The sequence below is a fragment of the Rhinichthys klamathensis genome, unplaced genomic scaffold, assembly GCF_029890125.1.
Source record: "Rhinichthys klamathensis goyatoka isolate OS25496 unplaced genomic scaffold, OSU_Roscu_1.1 h1tg000347l_1, whole genome shotgun sequence".
NCBI lineage: Eukaryota > Metazoa > Chordata > Actinopteri > Cypriniformes > Leuciscidae > Rhinichthys > Rhinichthys klamathensis.
The window spans coordinates 1,282,501-1,297,701 of NW_026606859.1; positions in this window are offsets into that span (position 1 = coordinate 1,282,501).

Here is a 15,201-nt window from a genome sequence, read left to right on the forward strand (position 1 = left end):
CAGATACTCAGCTAGTCTAACACACGGTATAGTGTAATGTTTCCTCTTACAGAGAGCCAACTTGCGTTAACTGAATAGCAAGTTATTATTTTTTTCCACACAGTATGATTTTATTTTGCTATATTTAAATGGAAGCATTGTGTATCTTTATGTATAGCTTACATTTTCATTTCATCTGTGACTTCAGGTTCAGCAGTATTAAATATACAGGACAGGGGAAACATGCGTAATTATAACGTTTGGTTGAAGAATGTTTCTTTTTTTGCAGTGATGAGTTTAGCTTGTATTGTAGCTGCTGAATTGAGGTCCAGTGTGTGTGTGTGTGTGTGTGAGTGAGGATGTAGCACTGATGATGACTGGACAGGTTATTATGTTTTATTCTTGTGATGGCGTCATCCAACCATTAATTTCAGAGATCGACAGAGAGTAAAAGAGAGACAGAGAAGAACAGACATAAGTATAGCTCAGTGTTCTCTGTGCATCACACACACAAACACACACACACACACACTGAAGGGTGGGGCAGTGTTTGAGTTGAGCTGGAGCGCCCTCTGCTGACTCAGACTGTTATTACACCGGCTGGGAGAATCATGAGCTGTAAAACACAACCCAACACTACTAATTCAGATAGAAAAACATAATTAATTATATCAGTTAAGATATATAATTTTTAATGTTATATTTATTAATAAACAAGCAAAATCCTCATAAACGTTTTTGATTACTCATTGAATTAAAAAAGAAAATCAGTAAGAGCTTACTCTTATATCAGGCTTTTAAACAGCAGCTCCTGCTGGATCCACCTTCCTACAATTAGGAATCACCTCAAGTCAAGTCACCTTTATAGCGCTTACAATACAGTTGTTTTAAAGCAGCTTTTCAGTGATAACAGGAAAATAATGATTCAATGATGCAAACAGAGTTCAATTCAGTTGTAAAGCAGCTTTTTTATTAATTAAACCATAAAACAATATCAGTAGTAATAATAATAACAATAATAACAATATAAAATAATATTAGAAAATCTCTATAGCCCCACTGTATATTTCAGATAACTGGCAGCTTATACACACTAACTGTGAATTAAAGTGCCCCTATTATGCTATTTTAAAGTTTCCTAATGTTGTTGTGGAGTCTCCTACAACAGGTTTACATGCATCCAAGGTCAAAAACACTGTTTAATTTCCTCATAATATAGATTTGCACATCACCACATTTTCAATGATTCTCAAACGACTCAGATAAATCAATCTCTCTAAATCCCTCCTTTCCGCGAGCTACTCTGCTGTGATTGGCCAGAAAGCGCAGTCTGTTGTGATTGGTTTACTGTGTACTACCCTACACAGTGCGTTTCCGTCATTATATGGCAAGCCGATTTAACATTTAATCATTTAAACTGACTAGTCTCTATTTTCATGCTACTAGTGTTATGTGGATAGCAGATGAACCCAATCGCAGACAGAAAGTCACTCAAACGGGGGTTTATTAAAGACAAAAACAGAAAACAAAACCCACGATGGGGCAAAACAAGACAGGATAGACTAGACTAAGATTCAGACTAATAACTAAGAGAGGAACAAACAAACACTTCTTTGAACAGACTTCCGACAAGTAACTTACGGCAGATAGACACAGAGTAGGTCACAACATCAAACAATGAACCGACACAGGACGGCAAACACAAGGGGATTATAAAGGGAACACTAATGACAAGGACAGGTGACACAGATCAATTAATGACTAAACAAGGGAAACAAGGGGGCGGGGTGAGGAGACAACGCAAGCACATGACCCAAACACAATTGGGCCATGTGCTTGCACACAAACATGGGTCTGTCATGATCCTGCCGCAATACTAAGAGAATCACGGACATGATGGCAGAATCATGACAACTAGTACTTATTTTTTAGATACTAGTGCTTTTTCTTTAGGTACTAGTGCCTTTATAAAGATACTAGTACTTATTCATTAGATACTAGTACTTATTTCGATAATGACTAGTAACTATTCTTTTGTTACTAGTAACACATTTATTTTGTTGCCATTGACTTCTATGGGGATCTGTCATTCAGATAACAACTATTCAGTTCTGACTAGTATATTCCAATTGTGACTAGTACATATATATTAAATACTAGTAATTATTCATTAGGAACTAGTACTTACTAGATACTAGTATGTATTCAATAAATACTAGTACTAAGTCATTAGATAGTACCTATTAAATAGATACTAGTACTATGGGAAGCCGTTTTAACATTTAATAATTTAAACCTACTAGTCTCTATTTTCATGCTACTAGTGCTTATTCTTTAGGTACTAGTGCCTTTTCTTTAGATAAAGCAAAAAAAAAAAAAATCATTGTAGCAGCTGGGACCTGCATGGCCTATCAACTGGGAAACTCAGCACTAGCACATATGGACAAAACAAACATGCTAAATAAACACATATTTATTTTGAACCCAAGAAAAAACAGTATACCAATACAATCATATTTGTAGAACTTCGCATAACCAGCCACTTGACTTCGCATCGCATCTTCGTTCGGACACATTTAGGATCAATGAAATGCGGACCACTTTTTCCCTGTTAAAATATTATCTTCAACCAAAACGAAAAGATTTTTTAAGTTTTTCTTTCCTTTTTTCAAAACACATTGTGGCAATGAGAGTGATTAAAAAACAAGTTATATTTTGCATTTTGTTGTACTTCATGAAACATTTAAAACATTTTGAGACACGATACTCTCCACTTTTGAAACATATTGAACAGCATATTGAAAGCAGTGTGTTGAGTTTCTCCAGCTTAAGCAGTTATTTGGCAGAGAAATAAAACTTACAGACCTAGACATTGTCCAGACTAGTGTAACAGTAATTTTCGTTTTTTTGCGTCCTGCATATGCGTCGATAATGGTCTCAGGTGAGAGCTTGGCCGTAATGTCGGTTTCGATGTGAAGGATCGCAAGAGAAGAAAACCTGCTCCCATCGTCACCCGCAGCCAGTCCTCATCGCAGAGAAGCTTCTCTCAGAGGTAGATGATCCATTCGGCAGAATGAGCGATATAGAGATTTGGGTAGTTTTTTTTTTTTTTACAGCTTTTTTAAGATGCTCAATTGAAATTGGTGCGTTAGCAGAGCCTTTGACAAGCTTCATCTCGGCTGCAACAAGAAGGGGGTTAACTTTTGAGTGTATTTTTGTAATAGTGGATCACTTCCATTTCCGTCACATGTCAAAACTGCGGCACGAGCGTGCAAGCTCCATGGACTCTCCGGAGAACCTCCTTTCCAGCTCATTGATGAGAGTGTCCAGCACGGGGAAATATAGTTTCTGCTGATAGCCAGGACTCTCTGCTGTTTCTTCGTGGGTTGTTTCCCTTTGCCCTAAAGTACTGGTAATCAAGAAACCATCAAGGGAGGTAGGCGGATTTGAAACACGTTTCATTTTGGGTGCGGCGGGGCCTGCGGACACGTGAATCTGACGATCAGTGTTTTCTTCGGGCACGGCAATGTTGTTGTCCAGGTAGAACTGTTTGACTCACTTCCACAGTTCGCTCCAGTCTGCCTGCCTTTTAGACACGAAGTGTGCTTTCAGGCCATCAGTAAGGGCTGCAGCTTCGGACAGTGTGCAGTTGGATGACTGTAGTGCCCAGTGCGTAACGTGGATCACACGCAGTAGCTCCTCAAACACAGCAAGGCTTGTTATGAATGACATTTTCGACATAAAGTCATGGATACCACTGGCTTGCGCTGACCACTTCTCTCCCTCTTCACTAATTTCTCTCAAACACTCCGTAATCGCAGAGTAGTGACTTTTCACTGATTTCACACATCTCCACTTGCATGCCCATCACGTGTCACTGGGCTGAACTACTTCAGTTACTTTCACATTCAATCATCTCTGCACTGGTTACCTATTAAGTTCTGTATCAATTACAAAGTACTACTACTGACCTATAAAGCCCTAAATGGTTTAGCTCCTGTGTATTTAATGGACCTTCTATCGCCCTACAATCCATCGCGCTCTTTAAGATCCCTAAATTCGAGGCTTCTGGTCATTCCTAGGATATCTAAGTCCACTAAAGGAGGGAGGGCGTTCTCACATTTAGCTCCTAAACTCTGGAATAGCCTTCCTGATACTGTTCGTGGCTCAGACTCGCTCTCCCAGTTCAAAACTAGATTAAAGACGCATCTCTTCAGCCAAGCATTCACATAATGCTTACCTTTTATACCACTGTTGAATCAGATCGAATGCATTAATATTATGAACAGCAGCTACGCTAATTATTTCCCATCTGCTTTTCTGCTGTTATCTCGGGATGCTAGTCGAGGTAAATAGCGTTCGTCAGCTCCAGTTTGTATCCAGCCTCTCACGGAGACTTCAGATGCTCCAACACCTGCGATGAGACGACTCGACGCCTGTGAAGAGATGACTCGACGCCTGTGAAGAGACGACTCAACGCCGGCGATGTTATGCCCTAAATTAATACATGATGATTAACTAACTATATTCTTCTATGTACATTTCTGAAATGCACTTTCTGTAAAGCTGCTTTGAAACTATATGTATTGTGAAAAGCGCTATACAAATAAATTTGAATTGAATTGAATTGAATTCAAGCATTTTTGGAGTTCAATAAATCTCTGGTGGGTTAACGCTTCCGAAAACAGTGAATACACATTGTCAATAATGCTCAGGAATGATTTAACACATCGGTTCACAGAACAGCACTCCACATGCACTACATTTATTTTGTGCACTAAGCAGTGTATGTAGGCTGCGTATGGATGAGTCTCTTTGATGCGCTGCTGCACACCAGACACATGACCTGACATGACAGACGCACCGTCATAACTCTGTGCCACAATTGGGATGTTTTTAACACCTCACATATCAAGCCCTTTGTAGATGGCCTCCACAATCCCAGCCGCGTTGCAAGATGCAGAACAGTCCATGAAACAAAAAATGCTCCTTGATTTCCAATTCCTCGGCATATCGTATGCACACTGACAGCTGCTCAGTTTTGGAGGACCTAGCCTCGTCCACAATTATGGAGAAAAATCCAGTTTCCAGCACCTTTTCAGCAATGTTGTTGTAAAGCATGTGTGCACAGATGTCAATTGTTTTGTTTTGAAAATCTGGGCTTGTGGCATTAAAATAATTGGATTGCATGTTTTCAAAATCAGCATCATATTTCAATAGAAAACGGCAAACCTCGAGGAAATTGCCACGCGATTCCGACTCTTCTCCCTCCTTGTGTCCATGAAAGGGCAATCCAAGTTTAGACAGTAGCCTCACAACATCAACTAATGATGTTTTATTAACAAGGTTCGGTAGGAGCAGGTGCAAATAATTAACCCAATTAGCACAAGTGGAGTTCAATCTGTAATCAACTCAGAATAGGATAAATAACAGCAGAACCCACCATTGTTCCTTGACAGTTTATCAGCATCTTGGCTCGCCTTCTTGCTGCTATGTCTCAAAGCGTTTCATCTGACGATGGAGCAAACGTCCCTATGGATCCGCCACAGTTTGCCGAACCTGGGATAACTCCTCCTATGCCTGACATCGCACCCGAGCCCCAGGCTTCGTCTCGTTGCCGCATGCCAGTCCGAACAACTCCACGCTCGCCAAGACGCTGAGGCCAGTCTTCACCGCCCCCAGCGAGACTTCCAACTTCTTCCCCAGCTTCCTCCTACCGTTCGGCCATTCCGACGATTCCACCTATTGGTAAATGGACTGTCGTAGGATTGAAGCAAGCACTGAGTAATTCTGACGTACAGTTCTCGCGGAAAATGAACAAAGCGGAACTGTACAATCTCTACGTGTTTCTTCAATCAACTAACCTTTCTCCAAGGCCTTCACCAGCTTCAAAGACGGGCAACATGCAAAGCAGAGCCCGCAGGGCCCAAAATCCGCCTCAGACAACACCATCGTATTCCACCCGCACAAGATCCGGTTCTCTTCGTCCATAAAGCCACCGCAATAGGCCTCCAGCAAGCTTAGGCCGCGCCCCAGAGTTCACTGAGGCAAGACCACAACCACCTCCCAACGCGGCTCAGCATGTCACCAGGGATTATGCCGCAGCAGCGACGGCTGCAGATGGGCCCAGCGGGCTCTCTTCAGTCCCTCAGCCATATCCTTCCATGGTTTCTAACCCTTTTCTTTTTCAGTCGCAGACACTAGACCGAAGTTACCTCCGCTAGCTGCACACGCCCAAGCCTTTCAACAGGTCTGCCCAACAATTTCTAACCCCTCCCCTTTTCAGTGGCCTGCAGCTCCAGTAGCCCAAACAAGCACAAGCCAGCCTCCGCTCGCAGCACAAGCCTACACATCTCACTTTCATCCCTCCTTTCCTTCCTTTCCTTATCATACTATAGAGGGCAATTCAAGCATGAGGCCACCGCCGACATCCGCAGCCCCGGCTCACACCTTTCCCAGCTCTTCCCTCCAAACTAAATCCCAACGTTCTCTTTTTACAGCAACACCGATGCCCATCCCGCCTAATGCCGCCGGCATGGAACCGCCTCCAGTGTCCCACAGCATCCGTGCGCAGATCCTCTTAGGTGCGGATGTAGATCTCTTTTCTCTACTTTCTCTGCTTTCCGCAGCTGAATCAGACCGGCAAATAGACTACGGGGATTTCTCCGTCACCCTAAAGAACTCAAACACTCACTGATCCCGTCTACTATGATTTTCTGAATTTTCTATTGCTTTTGCTCGTTTTACAGAAATCATTTGTTCAGCTTTCCCCAACAGGCGGCACGAACTGAATGATTATCTGGCGATCATAGCGGAGCTCACGCTGTCCTATGGGGGCGGGCATTTCTATACATACCACAAACTCTTCTCAGCCAAAAGTGCAGTGCGAGTAGGACAGTGGAACCAGTGCACATACTGGGGTACACTCGATCAAGATCTCCACAGCAGGGTGTTTCTGGGCTGTAAAAACATTTCCTGTGCAGTCTGCAGGTCAGTGGCACACTCGACCATGTCATGTCCCCAAGTTAACCCTTCCATTCCACCCCGCCCAGAAACGAACCCAGCTAGATCTACCAGCTACGTACCACGTCCGCAATCGCTGTAGCAGGTCAAGATTTCAGGAGAGCCCCCTACTTCGAAGACAGCCCCGCAATAATTTTAATGCTGGTAAATGTGTCAGACCACGCTGCCGGTACCTGCACATTTTTAATTTCTGTGGCGGCGCCCATGCCCGTCTCGTGTGCCCTGTGTATAAATCTGCGAATAAAAAAGCAAAAAATTACTTATCGAGTCCTGTAAATATTTCACGCATGTACTTTGAACTAGCTCACCATCCGGACGTCGAATTTACCAAATAGCTGCTGTCAGGCCTCGAAGACGGCTTTAAACCCGGCGTAGAATGCCCGCTCTCACAGAACACCATCTGTAATAATCTCCAGTCCGCCCTCACAGAACCTGAAGTCGTTGACAATCTGATCAAAAAAGAAGTCGAATCAGGTTTCATGATCGGTCCGTTCGACACTCCCCCATTCAACATATTTTGTATCAGCCCCATCGGAGTAGCTACAAGAGAATTTTCGGGTAAAAAACGCCTCATAATCGACCTATCAGCCCCGCATAATTCTCCGTACCCAAGCATTAACAGCTTAATTCCATTCGACGAATTTTCGCTCAAATACCACGACATAGATCAAGCAATCGACATGATTAATATCGCAGGTCGGGGCACTTGGCTTGCAAAAATCGACATTACTTCAGCCTTCAAAATAATGCCTATCCATCCAGATTCATGGCAAATTTTTGGAGTACTCTGGCATGGCAAATACTATTTTTCCGTGCGTTTAACTTTCGGATGCAAAAGCAGCCCAAAAACATTCGACATGCTATCAGAAGCCATTTGCTGGATTTTGTCGAACAATTACGCCATTCCCCACCTCATTCACCTGCTAGACGATTTTAAAATAATTTCGCCTCCCGAAGCTATCCCAGCCACACATATCCTCACAGTCCAAAAAGTTTTTTCTGAACTCGGAATCCCTATTGCACAGGAGAAAATGATGGGTCCAGCCACATTCATCGAGTTCCTCGGAATTAACTTGGATTCAGTCAAATTCCAAGCATCTCTGCCCAAAGAGAAAATCGACCGAATTATTCTAGTCTCATCTACCTTCCTTGACAACCCAAATCATTCCAAACGCGAATTACTATCCCTGCTCGGCCACTTAAATTTCGCTATGCGCATCATTCCGCAAGGCCGCTCCTTTATATCGCACCTCCTACATCGCACCTTTTAACCCCCCCCCAGGAAACTCTGCGCCTGGTACACATATATTAGATACTAGTAATTATTCATTAGGTACTAGTACTTATTTTTTTAGATACTAGTAGTTTTTAATTAGCTACTAGTACTTATTAAATATATACTAGTACCTATTTATTAGACACTAGTATTTATTCCAAATGTTACTAGTAAGATTTTTTATTTTACTAGTAAGCTTTTTAATTGAACTCTACAGTGGTCGTTCTGACTAGTCATATCATAAGACTAGTAAAAAAGCAGTTTTGACTAGTAAGATAAGAATAGATACTAGTAACAATTACTAAATTTACTAATATCTAATAAAAAGGTACTAGTATCTATTTAATAAGTACTAGTAGCCAATTAATAAGTAATAGTATCTAATAAATAGGTACTAGTATCTATTGAATAAGCAGTACTAGTAGCCAATTAATAAGTACTAGTATCTATTTAATATGGACTAGTTGTCACACCCCAGCCTGTCCAGCAGAGGGAGACTGAGAGCACAAGACCTTCCACCTAATTCACTGCTCACTATTGGTTCAATGAAATCACCTGTGCCTAGCTAGTTAGTTAACAGGGGCACGTTCAAGTTCAAAACGGTGCGCAACGTTTTGCTACGGTTTCCGGGTTGAACGTCATGTTTCCTGGAAACGGTGTGCAACGGGGTTTGAGATGCGTTTTCTCTTGTTTGGTGGGTGTGTCAGAACTGCAGTCCAATCAGCAGCAACATGCATATAACGCACGCTGTATTAAAGTAAACTCGCACAATGGGTTCAAGGAAAGTTATTTACAAATGTGTTCGATGCAGCTCGGTACACGCAACAACTGAGGATATTAGAAGACATCTTTGTCGTAAGTTTTATGGTAAAAATATAGGATATCAACATAATGATGTAGTTGTTTATATTTTTAGCTTCATTGCAAGTGTATGACATTTGGTATAGAAATAAACAATGGTAATTAAGTGCTTTTCCTAAAAATGAGAAAGAAAATACAGGGTATTAAAACAGTATGAACTACAAATAAAGTCAGTATGTGAGGATAAATAGATGTGCTTTAGTCTGAATTAGGTAAGATGTGTGCTTCCATTTCAGTTTCCACAAACCCCTTCACTCGATTGGGATGCTCTCTTGTGTTCTGGGCGGCAAGTGCAGTAACTGTAACATCGGGCATATTTTGTAGTATAAAATATACCCCTAAACACATATTTATACCGACTTCATCAGGCTCCGAAAATTCTTCACAAAGAACACAAAGAATGGCCTTTCTCAGCTGCCATAGTTGCAACTCTTGCTCATCAGAACAGTGCGTTCAACGCATCACCGTTTCTGTTTAAAAAACGTTGTGCAACGTTTTGTCGGCGCTGAACGCAGCCCTGGTGTATATTTAAAGGCTTGTGTAGTGGGTTGGAAAAATTAAATAAATGAAGGTGCTTAAAAATGCATGAGTACATGTGGAGAGGGAAAAAAAGACACCTTCTTAAAATGTTGTATGGCAGTTGTGTGTTAAAAACATAATTTTTCCTGAAATAAATTGGTGTAAATTCATCATTTTCATTATCAGTCATCAGTGCAGGGTGAAGAAAATATTGCTTCGTTGCTGTTTATGCTTGCTGCCTGTAGAGGGCGCTGAACGCTACTGTTTCATGGTAATGCACCGAGCGAGTCAGTCAATTAAATATTGTCGAAGACTGCAGCCAGCACTCCTGTGTTACAGCGTCTCTTTTTATTATTCTACAGGTGAGCAAAACCGATTCAGAAACTGGTTGAAACTAATATAAAACACTGTGCTGTAAAGACGTATGTGTTTATGTTTGTTAGATTACTGAGAAAGACTGTGTATTAAGACGCATTCCGTATTGCTGGGTTATGTAACTTATTAGACATAAGAGGGACAAATATGTGAATGCTAAGTGAAATATGAGAAAATATACATGTGAAAAGTGTTCATGGCTGTTCTTAAAGAGTTTATAATGTTGATTGTTATCGGTGAGAAAGTTTAAGTGAGTTTAATATGCGTTCGCAACTGGAAGTATCTACAACCAAAATGGCGGTGTAAGCATGGGTGAGTTAGAGCCAAAATGGCGACATACATGTAAAACACGTGAAGTGAAATACTATATTCATTTGTGACAGTTTAAAAATTAGAGTAATGTCTTGTTAATGTTATTGTGATGTGAAATACATTTATATTTGCTTAAAAACCTTGTAAAAGGAGAATGTATCTCCGAAAAGCCTTGATTACTATCGGGGCCGTCGCTAGTGGGGTGAAAGGTGGTGACAATTATAGGGGCCCCCGCTGCCCAGGGGGCCCCACAAAATCCAGCAGTTATACTATTTAGGCCCCTGTAGTATGAATAATTCTAATATTTATATTAGTTGTATGCCTGAGATTTAAATTAAAACCACAAAAACGTGCAATTTGGGTAAATATTTTTCCAAATATCTGCTTCTCTTACCTCCATAAAAATGGTTTAGTCCGACCTAAAGTATGTATTAATTATTCAGTCAGAGTCAGTGACAAACATCAGATGGACCCAATAAAATTGTAAGTCCCGCCCCAGCTCGTGAACAGAACCAATCAGAGTTGAGGCGGCAGCCTGAAGTTAACGATGAACTTGGTGGAAGAGCAGGAGACTGACTGACTGAAAAATGTCGGGGAAAAGAAAACAGAAATCAGGGAACCAGAAATGCCAGGAAAAGACGGAGAGGGAGGCAAGGAGAGTGGTTGTATCCCAGTCGATCAAGACGTTCTTAAAGACCGGTTATATATTGTTATTTCGCTGGGAATTAGAAAACTTCCGTCTACAGTCTGCCGTGTACAGTCATTTTTTATTATCGGTGCGCGCCGCAATCGACCGAATGATTACGTGGTCTAAATTCCTGTCTTTTTACACTATTGTAAATAGAGTTTTAAAAAAATTACACGAGTCACGACGCATTGCATTATGCATCTGACCTGCCGGCTGATGATATTTAAAACATCGAGAAAACATGAATACAACACACTGCACTTGGATGAATAAATGTATTCGCTTTATTTAATAATATTACCAGTTCCATATTATCTTTATTAAAAAATAAGACAATGAATGGTTTTATTTTTTTAATTAGACTGCATTCTTGTCAATTTTTTTAAATGTTTACTTTTTGATTTATGAATTATAACAGACTGATGGGGGAAAAAAAATATTACTTTTTAAAAATTGGTTTTATTATTATTTAACAATTTCTTGCTTTTTTGTTAGTTTTTATTAGTTGTAATTTTTATATAAACATTTCACTTTTAAAATAAAGGTTTTACAAGAACATCACCATCTTCTGTTATGTGGGCCTCCATGTTCATCTATTGTACAGTATATGATATTGGTGGAGGGTGGTGGGGGCCCACATCAATATTTTTTCAGGGGGCCCCGAATCCTCTAGCTACGGCCCTGATTACAATGTAACTATCTTTATTGAAATGTGTTAATGCATTGAAATGAAAGGAATGAGAGTCAGTCAATTAAATATTGTCGAAGACTGCAGCCAGTACTCCTGTGTTACAGCGTCTCTTTTTATTATTCTACAGTTTTGGCCAGTATCGTACATTCAACTTACCCACTCAGGCTCCTCAGACTTGAGGTGGGTAACACTTGCATTTGCTTGTATCTTTGCTTAGTCTTGAAGTTCTCTTGCCTAGCCTATGCTTTTTCCTGTTTTGTCTAACCTGGGCTGAGTTTCCCGATAACGTTGTCTCTTAGCGCGCTACGAAGACTCTTAAGGTATAACTTAACTGAAGGTATACCATTTCTAGGTGTGTTCCTCGAACCATGCCTTAGGAAGCCGCTTAAGATATACCTTCTTACGTGCGACGTTACCCGATGCTGTCCGTGGCGATGGTGCTGAATTTGTGGATAACGATGGCTCGAGAATCAATTATTCTCTCGTGCAGGGGCTGCTTCACTGCGTTATGTGAGAAAGCGGTGTTCTTTTTAAAAGAAGCACTTCAGAAATAGTGGAAATTGCATTTATTTGGACTCATGGGATATTAGAAAAAATAAAAAATTACAAATTGCAAACTAAATTAAACCCTGGATATTTTATATAATTTCGGAAAGAGTGCGCGAACACATAACCTCGTGTTCAAACGTGTCATGCGTCTAACCCACTACAGTAACTGTCCGTATGCTTTCATTCCATTAGAAAGGGCCACTCAACTCCAGTCCTCAATATCATAATATATTTGCTATAATTTCTTTATTTTCTCCACAAACAGGGTTGATTGCCCAGCAGCTGCATCACATTATTGGTGTAAATAAAAATTTTCTGTGATTGGATGACCTACTCAATAAAAGCGCAACACGCGAAACATTTAATCAATAGCTATGGCGGAGAAAAAAGAAAGAAAGAGGAGAGCCCCCAGCTTTAATCCAACTGAAATGGACATCCTTTTAGACGAGGTGGCACTCCACAAAGATGTGCTTTTTTCAAGTTTTCGGACAACTGTGTCCAACAAAATAAAAAAAGATACCTGGGAACGCATTTCCATGAAAATGGCAGCATCAAGTTCAAGCCCACAGAGAGAGTGGGAAGTTGTTCGTAAAAAGTGGCACGATTTTGCCAGTACTGCCAAGGCAAGAGGTACTGCAATCCGGAGAGACCGGGCAAGAACAGGTGGTGGGCCCAGCTCTGTGCCTGCACTCAGCCCCGACGGGGAAAAGGCCCTGGCAATCATTGGAGAAGCGGCCTCAGAGGGTATCTCAGGGGGTATAGATCTGAGAGCAGGTGTGGATACCACTCCATGCTCTCAAAGCAGGCCATCCTTGCCAACTCGCACCCTCACGCCCTCTCCCCCCAGCAGCAGCGACAGGGCATCTCCGCGACCGGCATCATCACGCCGGTGTCACCACGCCGGTCTGCACCTTCATGTGCCTCCACTGAGGTCGCCCAACACCAGCAATCTGCGAGTGGCTCCAGAAGGCGTCGTTCTATCTGATGCGAAAAGGAGAAGCTGGAAGTGCTCCGAGGGATCGAGCAGGGGTTACAGGAGGTCAACAACCTCGCCCGGACCACGCTGGAGGTGAAGAAGGCGAAGCTCCAGATTTTTGAGAAGCAATATGCTTTGTCCGAAGCTAAATTTCAAAGGCCAACCATTTCTGTTCCAATTATAATGCCAGGTCAAGGTAAGCTTGATTATGATGCTCGGAACTACTAGAGTGTTGTCTGTTATCTTTTTGTTCAAAATATTTGATTACATTACAGATGAACTATCAACAACCCAGTGACTGCGGGCTTCAGGAAAGCAGACTTTATGTATGTCTATTTTCAAATATATATTTTCAGTGCTTTTGTTTGAATAAACACCAATTTGATTAAACAAACTTGCTGTCATCGATGTTGGGTCTGCAGAGCATCTTTATTTAAAGAGTTCACTGTGTAATGATCAATGGCACATAATAGTGAATGATACGTTACTTTAACCATCCTCTACTGTGGAGGAGAAATAAACTCGGCTGTGCACAACAGCAAAAAAAAAAAAAAATGACAGGGAGAAACTGTGTATATCCACAAAAAGGGGAAAGTTTTATGTTGATGATGAAAAATAGGGTGCAAAAATACATTAACCAAAAACGTTGTGAATGATTTGCTGCCTCGTTTGTACACCAGCTGCGTGTAGGGCATCTCTAAGTTGGGGTGGGTTATGGACACCTTCCTCCTCCTCCTCCTCCTCTTCTTCCTCCTCCTCCTCCTCCTCTTCTTCCTCCTCCTCCTCTTCTGGCAAAGCTGCACCTCCACTGACTGCAATGTTGGGTAGCATTGCTGTAACTACTGCAACTGCACAACATCTTTCTGGCTTCAGACGCAACCCTCCAGCTGATTTATGCAGGGACCGGAAGCGCATCTTCCAGTGCCCAATCGAGGGCTCCACCAAGTTGCGGGTATGGATGTGTGCAATGTTGTAATTCTCCTCGGCCCGCGTGGTGGGGTTGGTGACTGGATTTAGAAGATAGGTTCTGAGGGGGTAGCCACTAGTAACTAGGGCTGTCAGTTAAACGCGTTATTAACGGCGTTAACGCAAACCCATTTTAACGGCGTCAATTTTTTTATCGCGCAATTAACGGTCTTTTTGGTCTAGCAAACTTTGTAGTTTATTTCACATGCTTTTGCAACAGGATGCGGCATGCGCGGCGCTGCGCTATGAAACCCATTCATTTCAATGGCTTCAGCTAGACCGGAAAAAAAAAAACAGGCACACCGCACACACTTGTTTGGGCTTGCGAGCCGGCCAAATAGTTGGTTAACGTTACGTTTTGAGTGGATGACGAGCGCGAGACACCGAATGGAAAGTTTACTTTTAAAAAGTTGCCAAATGGTCCCATTGACAAGACCAAAGTGATCTGTGTGTTTTGTCGTTGTGAACTGAGCTATCATCATCGCAGCACGTCCAGTCTGAAATACCACTTGACGGCCAAGCACACACACACACATACACACACACACACACACACACAGCTGATGCGAATTCTCCGCCCCTTCGGCAATATCAGGACCTCGTCAGTATTTCTTTCACCCTTTTATTGATGGACAGTGTTACATTGTGTGAGAGATTATTTGCTCCAAGTGAGAATGTTAGTGTGAAATTAAACACAGTATATGCCAATGTTGTTTTCAATAAAAAAAAAATTTGCACAAAGCAAGCTGATCCACTTTTCCATGTTGATCATTAAAGAGCATTAAAATTAGAAAAAATAATGGGACAAAAATAAATCAAGAGACATTTAGAATAGATAAAAATGTGCAATTAATTGCAATTAATCGCGAGTTAACTATGACATTAATGCGATTAATCGCGATTAAATATTTTAATCGTTTGACAGCACTACTAGTATCTAATGAATAAGTACTAGTATCTAATAATAATTACTAGTAACTAATGAA